The following is a 10,611-nucleotide window of genomic DNA, read 5'->3' as shown; positions in this document are numbered from 1 at the left end:
TTGATCTGTCACGCCAATAATTTTTCTTAACTAATCTTATTCTAAACTAACGCCCATTATAATTGAATAATAAATATAAAAATCCTACATGATCCTAATGGAAATTCTCTTATCTACACTGGTTCTATCAATGCCATATCATCACTTATGTCACATGATTTTCTTGAATAATTAATTTAAACAAAGATTAGTACCACAACTCTACCTTAATATATATTTTTTTAATGTAGACTAAAACGTTGGGCGAGAATTCACCGCCCAACTCACTAAACCCTAATCTTCTTCCCTTCTGTTTTATTATATTAAATTAAATAGTCTCCAATTAATTGTCGTTCTTCTCTTGGCATCTGCCATCGCTTTCAATATGATGTATTGTTTTTGGATTAAAAGAAAGGCAAAATATATTCTTTTTCCATGACATTGAGATTTTATTTCACCATATATATGACTAACGTTATGTTATATCAAATTTAACATAAGGTTAATAATATCTTATATAATCTATAATATTTAGTATAAATCAAATTCACATTAAATTTAATTATATGAATCCAATTCATATAACTAATATTTGAATCATATTCAATTTTTTTTCCTCTCAAATAAACTTTATATTAGAATGTATCAAATACATTATATTAATTATAACACTTATAATTAATTCAAATTAATTATATTATATATAATTAATTCCCTAAATTAATTTGAACATTTCAAATTAATCCAAAATTAATTCTCAATAATCCCAGTTAAGCTACTGAGAGGACCTTATAGACCTGTAGATTGAAGCTCCAATGGTACTTGGATAATTAATTAAACTCCTTAATTAAATTACCCAACATCCATTTCGGTCACTCCACTAAAGATCGACAGTTGCACTCTTCGCACTACAGATATATTTTTGTGTCCATTACATATAACCAGTCAATAGTGCGATGACTTTTCACAAATTGCTCGTAAGTACAGCTAGGTCTTCGTTTTGTCCCTGTAGTTACATCTAACTCCTTAAGAACCATCGATCACTCTAATAAATAATAAGTCATAGTCCAATTATGACCAAACCCCTATCGGGCGAAGAGAGGGTGTGGCACCACATAGTTCAAGCCCCGAAATCAGTACTTAAGTGAGCAATTTGTCTACTTACCCGACATTAGGGAAGAAGTGAATTTCGTTTTATGTAGCTGTGTTTCTAGTTCCCCAATTAGACGAATCCCCAAAATGGTAGGTATATTGAGTCGATGAACTGGTCACTCTCACCCATGCAAATCAAAGAACTGCCTTCATAGGCAGTAGTTCACAACTCACTCAAGATTCAGGTCATGTCACCTATGGTCATTCTGGTGAAATGCAAGTCTCTATTATTAACGGTGTTATATTATGAGACTATTCATTTCGTGGTCTGGTCTTATACGAACCCTTTTGTATAGAACAACCTCGCTCATATGTCTTTACATGAATGATCGGGATTAGATCATTTGTAGAACTTTACAACAATTTTAACATCAACAAAGCGGGTCATATTCGTAGTGTCGCCAAGATAAATTACCTAGCCTTATTCATCTACTATAGACTCTTCAAGTTATCACTTAAACACAATTGTCTCTACATACATGTTTAAGCTTCAGAAAAAAAAAAAAAAAAACTTGGATGTTTAGTTATTGGTTTTGTGGGTTAATGCTACTAAAAGTCAAATAAAATACCTCAGATTTTATTAAATAAACAAACTGATTGTACGATACAATTACAAACTACATGACCCATGAGATTTAGGGCATCAACCCCAATAATCTCTTACTTGTCCTAAAGCTAGTGGAGTGTACATCATAAAAGGCATACCAATACAAAAGTACGCAAAACAAGAAACTAGAGCATAATACGCACCCAGTATAGAATCTCTCATTTGCCCTAGACTAGATGTGGCATGTCCTATTGACCCATACTCTGCAGGTGACCCTTAAACACCTTAGTCGTGAGGGCCTTCGTAAATGGATCAACAATATTGTGCACCGAAGCTATCTGCGTGACAATCACGTCCCTTCAATACAAAATCTTTTGAATGAGATGATACTTTCGCTCTATGTGCTTATCGTGTTTGTGACTCCTAGGCTTTCGGAAATTAGCCACAACACCACTATTATCACAATAAAGAGTGATAGACTTTGACATGTTTAGAACCACGTCCAGATCAGTAAAAAATTTCCTGAGCCACACAGCTTTCTTGGCAGCTTCACAAGTTGCTACATACTCAGCCTTCATAGTATAGTCAGCAATACAATCCTGCTTGGTGCTCCTTCAGACTACAACCCCTCTGTTAAGAGTGAACATTGATCATGAATTGAATTTTCTAAAATCCTTATCAGTTTGAAAATTAGAGTCCGTGCAAGGATCAAATCCTTAGAACCATACACGAGCATGTAGTTCCTCGTTCTTCGAAGATACTTGAGGATGTTCTTAACGACGGTCTGATGATCAAATCCTAGATTAGGCTGATATCTACTGACTATCCCCACTGCATAGTAAGTGTCAGGTATATTACATAACATCGCATACACGAGGCTACCAATAGGCGATGCATAGAGATCTGACTCACTTTCTCAACCTCTTGAGGTATCTTAGGACACTGTTCCTTGACAAAATAACTCCATGCCTGAAAAGGAGCAAATCTCTCTTGGAGTTCTGCATAAAAAACTTAACAAGCATCTTGTCAATATATGATGCTTGAGGCAGGGCCAATATTTTGTTCTTTCGATCCCTAAAGATTTGAATGCTCAGAACAAACTGCGTCTCTCCCAAATATTTCATTTGGAATTGGGTCGCTAGTCAATTTTTAACTTCAGTCAGTAGACTTACATCATTCCCAATGAGTAGGATATCATCTACATACAACACAAGAAAAGCTACTAAACTGTTGATGATTCTCGTGTAAACACAAGACTCATCAACATTCTGATCAAAGCTATAAGATTTGATTGTAGTATCAAATCTTATATTCCAAGATCGAGAAGCTTGTTTCAATCCATAAATAGACCGATTAAACCTGTAAACCTTTTGCTCTTGACCTTGGGTTATGAATCCCTCAGGCTGCTCCATATATATGGTCTCCTCAAGATTGTCATTCAGAAAAATAGTTTTGATGTCCATTTGCCAAATCTCATAGTCATAATATGAAGAAATGGACAAGAGTATCCAAATAGACTTTGACATGGCAACAGGTGAGAAAGTCTCCTCATAGTCGATTCCTTCAACCTGGGTATAACTCTTCGCCACAATTTTAGCCTTGAAGATTTGCACCTTCCCATTAACACCTTGTTTTCTCTTGTATATCCATTTGCAACCTATATGTTTAACCCCATCAAATTGATCTACAAGATCCCAAACTAAATTGAAGTATATAAACTCTATTTCGAGATCCATAGCTTTGATCCACATCTTTGTTAACATCCTCTGTTGCCTTCTTGTAAGACAATGGATCCTCAACATCATCGTCAGCTACAATAACTAGGGTTTATGTTAAACCCATATAGAATAAGCGGGTTCACAATCCTCCCACTATGTTGGGGCTTCCTCAACGTTTAAGGTGAATGTGACCTACTAGATAAACCAACTTCAACAACTCTTGTTGAGGTATTGGGCTCTTCAACAACTTTTGTTGAAGGTCCAGTAGTTTCATTGGAAAGTTCATTTAACATCATCTTACTGTGGGGCTTATGCTCCCTTATGTGACCCTCTTCTAAAAAAGTAGAATTTGTCGATACAAATACTTTATTATCTTTAGGATCGTAGAAGTAACCACCTCTCGTTTCTTTAGGGTAACCTACAAATAGGCAAAATTTGGAACGAGGTCCCAATTTCTTAGGATTTAACTCAAGCACATCTGTTGGACCCCAGATCCTGAAATGGCCTAAACTACCTTTATGACAATTCCACAACTCCAAAGGAGTTCCGGTAACACTTTTGGATGGTATACAATTCAAAATGTAAGCTGTAGTTTATATTGCATATCCTCAAAACGAGACAGGTAAGGAAGCATAACTCATCATAGACCGAACCATGTCCAACAGGGTTCGATTTCTCCTTTCTAATACACCATTCTGTTAAGGTGTACCAGGTACTGAGAGTTGGGGTACAATTCCATGCTCTCTCAAATAGTCTTGGCTCCGCCTCGATCATACCGAAATATTTTAATTCTTCTATTTGATGCATTTTCAACTTTAGTCTTGTACTTCTTGAACTTTTCAAGGGTTTCAGACTTATGTTGCATCAAACAAACATACTCATATCTAGAATAATTATCAGTAAAAATGATGAAATATTCAAACCTTCCTCTTGGCTTAACATTCATCAGACCATAGAGGTATGAATGTACAAGCTATGAGGGTTCTTTGGCTCTGTCTAATAAAAGATCTTTTAGTCATTTTACCTTCAAGGCATGACTCACATACAGATAAAAAATTTTCTTCTAAATCACTTAAAAATCCATTCTTAACCAATTTCTCGATCTCATTGAGATTTATGTGTCCTAATCTTAGATACCAAAGATGGCCATTTTCTTTAAGAGAAATTTTTTGTCTTTTATTCTGAGTTACCACAATTTTAAACAGTTTAGTATTTCTAAGAGCTTTAGTTGCTAACGGTCTTAGCACATATATTTTATCCTCCAGTTTAGTAGAAAAAATACTAATACCATTTTTGTGAATAAATATTTTATTTACATTAAAAGATAAAGTACAATTTTGTTCAAGAAAACACTTTACATAAATTAAGTTCCTCTTTAAATCAGGAACTACATATACATTTTCTAAAAATATATATTTTTTCTGTATAGTAAGCCAGAGTCCTCCCACCGTCCTCACAGAGACAACATGCCCAGTTCTTACACGCATCGTCATTTCACCAGGCGTTCGCTAGGAATCAATTCCCTGAAATGAAGAACAAACATGGTTATTGGCATATGAATTTATTATCTAGGTCGAATCATCATTCTCTACTAAACAAGTCTCCAATACAAGTAAATCACATTTACCTTGCTTGGCCTTCTTCTTTTTCGCCAATTACTTGGGACAATTCCTTCTCCAACGTCTCTTCTAGTTGTAATGGAAACATATTCCCTTTGCAGCCTTGGCCTTATTGCCCTTATGGACAGTAGCTGGTGGGTTGGCTTTCCCCTTTTCATCTTTCTTCTTCTTCCACTTTTTGGTGCCGAAAGAGAAAGGAACAAACTTAGCTTCAGAGGTCGAATCTCTGTAGAACTTTTTAGAAGACGAGGGAACATTTACCTCACCCTTCTATTTCTTGACTTTCATTAAGGATTGGAAAGTCTGTAGCTCGTTAAGCAAGATGGTCAGGTTGTAATCAATCTTGATCATAACAACATTGCTATGAAACTATAGGAAACTCTGTAGGAAACTTTCAGATAAAGTTTCCAAGATGAAGCTAACTTAAGTGGCCTCATAAATGAAAAACCCATTTATCTCAGGCACATTAAAATGGACCTAATGTTCAAAATGTATTCTTGAACAAAGGCCTCTTCTTGCATACGGACATTGAAGATGAATTTAAGAGCGTCTTGTCTGAGTTGAGCGGATGGTTGTCCAAACATTCTCCGTAGGGACTCCATGATCTAACAAGCAATAAGCATGGGCTCATGCTTCTTAGCCAAGACTTTAGAAAGAATTGCCAAGATATATACTCGGGCCTTTTCATTTGTCCATACTCAATGCTCGTATGCCTCCCGAACGTTTTGAGTGGCATTTAGGGCAAGGCTTGGAGGACATTCCTCCACTAGGACAAATTGTAAGTCATCTATGATCAGAGTTGTATTGATTGTGTTTTTCCATGTGATGTAATTATCACCAGTTAATTTGTTGGTGATGAGCATATTTAGAGTCATAGAAGTCATATTGATAATATTGTCGAAACATACAATTTATTTATATTAGTAATCCATGCATTACTCATTTTGAAAAATCAATTAAATTTAGCAAAATAATTTAATGCACCCTATGTGACATCTATTTTGCAATGATGTTTTAGTGAGGCAGGGTAAAAGCCACCGTAGAGTGATCGGGTACCCCTTTACTGAAATGAGACAATCTCAACCAATATATAGGACAACTTTTTGTTCCTATAAATATTAGTCATCATTGTTCGGTCTAGAAAGTGTTAACTAGCTTAACATTTTCTTGTAAGTGTAACCTCTCATTTTAGATTCTAAAGTTTCACCCCAATGAGCCAACCGTCGGGAAAAACCATTTGGAGCAAAAATTAAAGCAACCCTACCCATTGAGTAAAGAATCATGTAAATGCCATCCTTAGGGGGACACAAGCAAAGGTGCCTTGAGGCCGAGCATGAAAATTTACTATAAACTAATGAGAGAGACCGTGGGATGTGTTGACACACGTCCCACTTCCATTTTCTATAAACACTCTCTCCATTCACCTTGGTATTGACCTATACAAAGATCACTTGTAGGGGACACAAGTAAAGGTGCCTCGAGGCCGAGTATAGGTCTCACAGTGTAAACTATGAAGGAGAAACGTGAAAAGAATAATGAAGTATCATATACCCCATTTTTCTCCCACCGAGTGTTTTACCTATGGTTAATTTAACTTAGAAAAAATACAACTACTTATTTTTACTAAGTGATTGTTTAAGTTTGCCCAAAAATAATACTTACTTTGGATAGTCAAACAATTATGATGAATATTCATTAAACAATTTAATAAACTTCAATCAACAATTTCATTTGTATAGCAAATCTATCTAATTCATCTTCCAAGTCAGTTCCTAAGTAGGGATGTGAAGGAACTCTTTTCAAGAGTACCTACGAGCGGAAGCATATCTTTCCAATTCATTGTGATGGAATTACCGCATATACATTTAAACATACTTTCATAATGCTAAAGGGATCAAGAAATCATACCAGATGAAGATTTCTTCTTCACAGCAAGTCTGAAGCCCAGCCGTCTACCTCGAATAGTCACCATTCGAACAGAAGGAAACAAAGAAGACACACCACACGGAGTCCTTAGTATTATTTGAGAGAGAATCCAAAGTGTGGGCTTTGTTCGAATTTGGCAGAGGAAAGGAGGAAAAGCGATCATACACAACGATCAAGCAAGTGGGAGATGCGGTCATCTATCACATAGACAATATGCTTGATCGCTTAGGTAAAGTATACGATCGTGTAGTCAAAGTAAGCGATCGTGTAGGAAAAGGTAAACAATCGTCTGTGACAGAATGTACAGATTTACAATCAAATAGTAATAGTTATGAAAAACTCTCCTAAAGCTTCTTCACGAACGACTCTTACAGACTCAAACACTTTGAATACAGACTCGATAGCAATGCATTATGCCTAAAAACACAGGGGCCTTTACAAATGAACTTGAAAAGTAAAGAAAGCTTTAAAGAACAGAGGCAACCATCCTGAAACATCCATTGACTCAAATCCACAACTACATCTAACATTTAAACATATTGCAGACTACACAAAAACCAATTAAGACTGTAAATGTAATTCGATGCATCAATAGAATTTGGACTATCAGAATAACCTGTCTCTAATACCAATTGAAGGAACTCTTAACAAAGAGACCTGTGAGTAGAAGCGAAATCGTTCCAAACCCCATTGTGATAGAACGTACACATTTGCAATCAAACAGTAATAGTTATGCAAAACTCTAAATTACAGCATGCAACAAAAGGGAAATACAAATGTTCAAGTGAATTTACCCTTGAAGAATTATTCTTCTCGTTCCCTCGAACTTTGTTGCACGATCGTTCACCAAACACGAACATCAAGCTTCAGCTATATCCTCGAACAAGCACTAACAACACTTATCCCTCAGACAGTAAACAGACACCATCAGCAGGTTATCTCGGTATTCTCGGTGTGAGAATCCAAGAGTTGTAGGCTCTGTAGAATTTGGTAGAGGGTAGGAGGAATTTTCAGATTGTTTAGATGATCGAGTGAGTGGGAGATAGTTTTAGTCTATCGTATAGACAGTGTACTCAATCGTTTAGAAGATAAGTGACTATCGTATAGAAAACTTGCTACACGATCGTGTATGCTCTTAAGCTATCGTATAGCTTATGCTTTTGATCGTCCGATTCACGATATCGAAATGAGCGCATTGTGTAAAAATTTTCATTTTAACCATCAGTTACCATAACTGATCACAACTTCTCACTAAGTTGGTTATGGGAGAAAAAACCGTAACCAATTATCCTATAATTGGTTTAGTTACAAATATAAATAATATATTCATAACCTATAGTTTTAATATCACATCTCATGCAATATATAAATCATAGTTCTTTTTCTCCCTTATAATATTAAATAATAATTCCTCCATTTAATGTATCTAATGCATTAATTCAATTATATCTCATATAATTGATACAATTTAATTATATCATATATAATCAAATTTTCTCTTGTTAATTTGAACATTTCAAACTAACATCATAGTCCTACTATGAGTAAATCCTTCTCGGGCCAAGGGAAGGTGTGGTGTCACATTGCTCAAGTCTCGGAATCAGCCCTTAAGGGAGCAATTTATCTACTTATCCATAAATCGGAGAAAGAGTGAATTCCGTCTTGTGTAGCTGAGTTTCTAGCTCCCCAATCAGACGAATCCCCAAAGTGATAGGTTTGAGTTGACGATCTGGCCACTCGTACCCATACAAATCAAAGGATCGCCCTCATAGGCAGGAGTTCCCAAGTCACTTAGGATTAAGGTCATGTTACCTATGGTCATCCTAGTGAAATGAAAGTCTTTGTCATGAATGACGTTATATAACGAAACTAAACATTTTGTGGTCCGGTCTTATACAAACTATTTTGTATAGAGCATCCCCGCTCGCATGTCTAATACATGAATGGTCAGGATTAAGCCATTTATAGTACATTACAACACTTGTAACATCTATAAAGTAGGCCACACTCATAGTGTCAACAGGTTAAGGTTTCCCTCATTTATCCATCTACTACAGACCATTTAGGTTATCGCTTAAAGCACGATCCACTTGTATGTCATTACATACATGCTTAAGTTACAACGATAACCAAGGATCTTAGTTTATTGGTTTGTGGTTAATGCAACAAAATATCTCATATAACAAAGACTGTAGTGAAAAAAAAAACATCTCATATTATTACATCACAAAATGTTTGTTCAAATACATGTTTACAAACTATTGAACCCAACGAGATTTAGGGCATCAACCTTAACACCCAACTCCTTAATCAGATGAATCCCCAAAATGGTAGGCATATTGCATCGATGAACTGGCCACTTTCACCCATGCAAATCAAAGGATCGCCTTCACAAGCAGGAGTTCACAACTCACTCAAGATTTAGATCATGTCACCTATGGTCATTCTGGTGAAATGTAAGTCTCTACTATTAACAGTGTTATATAATGATACCATTCCTTTTGTGGTTTGGTCTTATACAAACCCTTTTTTATAGAACACCCCCGTTCACATGTCTTTACCTGAATGATCAGGATCAGATCATTTGTAGAACTTTACAAGAATTATAACATCTACAAAACAGGTAGTATTCGTAGTGTCACCAGGATAAGATACTCAACCTTATCCATCTACTATAGACCCTTCAGGTTATCACTTAAACATAATCCATCTGTATGTCTCTACATGCATGTTTAAGCTTCAGAAGATAACCTTGGATGTTTGTTTATTGGTTTTGTGAGTTAATGATACTAAATATTAAATAAAATACCTCAAAATTTTTAAATAAATAAACTGTTTGTACAATACAATTACAAACTACAGAACTTACGATATTTAGGACATCAACCCCAATAGAAGGGACAAGAAAAAAGGTCATTCAACTAAAAAATGATATTAAATTAATTAATACTCTATATTAAATCATCAATTGATCTCAAAATTGGTCAATCAATCATTTAATATGGTATTAAAGTAGAAGGTCTTGTGTTCAAACTCTTAGAGGTGTTTGAGGTAAGAAGTGGAACAGTGAGTTATAACTTACAGAAGTTATAAATCTAGGTAGTTGTGAACTTTTAGGGCCCACAATATAAAGAGTTGATAAGGTATAAAATGATGTTTTCTAATAATGGAATGCACAAATTCCTTGGGGCAAATAAAGAGTGAAGTTCTAAATTCCTTGGGCCAAACACACTTTTATTATTTTCCTTCCCAACTAATATTTATTTTCACTTGTCAAATCTTCTAACAATTTTTCAAGCTCAAAACTGGGAAGAGTCTTAAAATATTAATATAATATTGAATTTACATTCATCCATCAACTTAAGTTTTTGGATACATCGTTGATTTAACTATCACATCCTTTAAAAATGTAATTCAATTATACAAATCATTCATTCATTAGCCCATCAATTTAACTTTAGAGACAAAAAAAAATGTTTTCAAACACCAAATACAAGAAGTGTCTATTTTAAAATTTTATCAATCGAATAGACACTATTTTCAAACATCAAAAGTGCAATCTACCATTTTGCCAGAGAGAATAAGAGCAAAAAAAAAACTCGTTCAATTCAAAGTCGCCTCGTTAAAGAATCTTCTTCTACACTGTCTCACCCGTGCCACCGGCGACTAT

This window comes from Benincasa hispida, chromosome 10, assembly GCF_027475165.1.
Source record: "Benincasa hispida cultivar pf3 chromosome 10, pf3_genome.v1.1, whole genome shotgun sequence".
In the NCBI taxonomy this organism is placed as follows: domain Eukaryota; kingdom Viridiplantae; phylum Streptophyta; class Magnoliopsida; order Cucurbitales; family Cucurbitaceae; genus Benincasa; species Benincasa hispida.
This window is presented reverse-complemented; position numbering follows the sequence as displayed.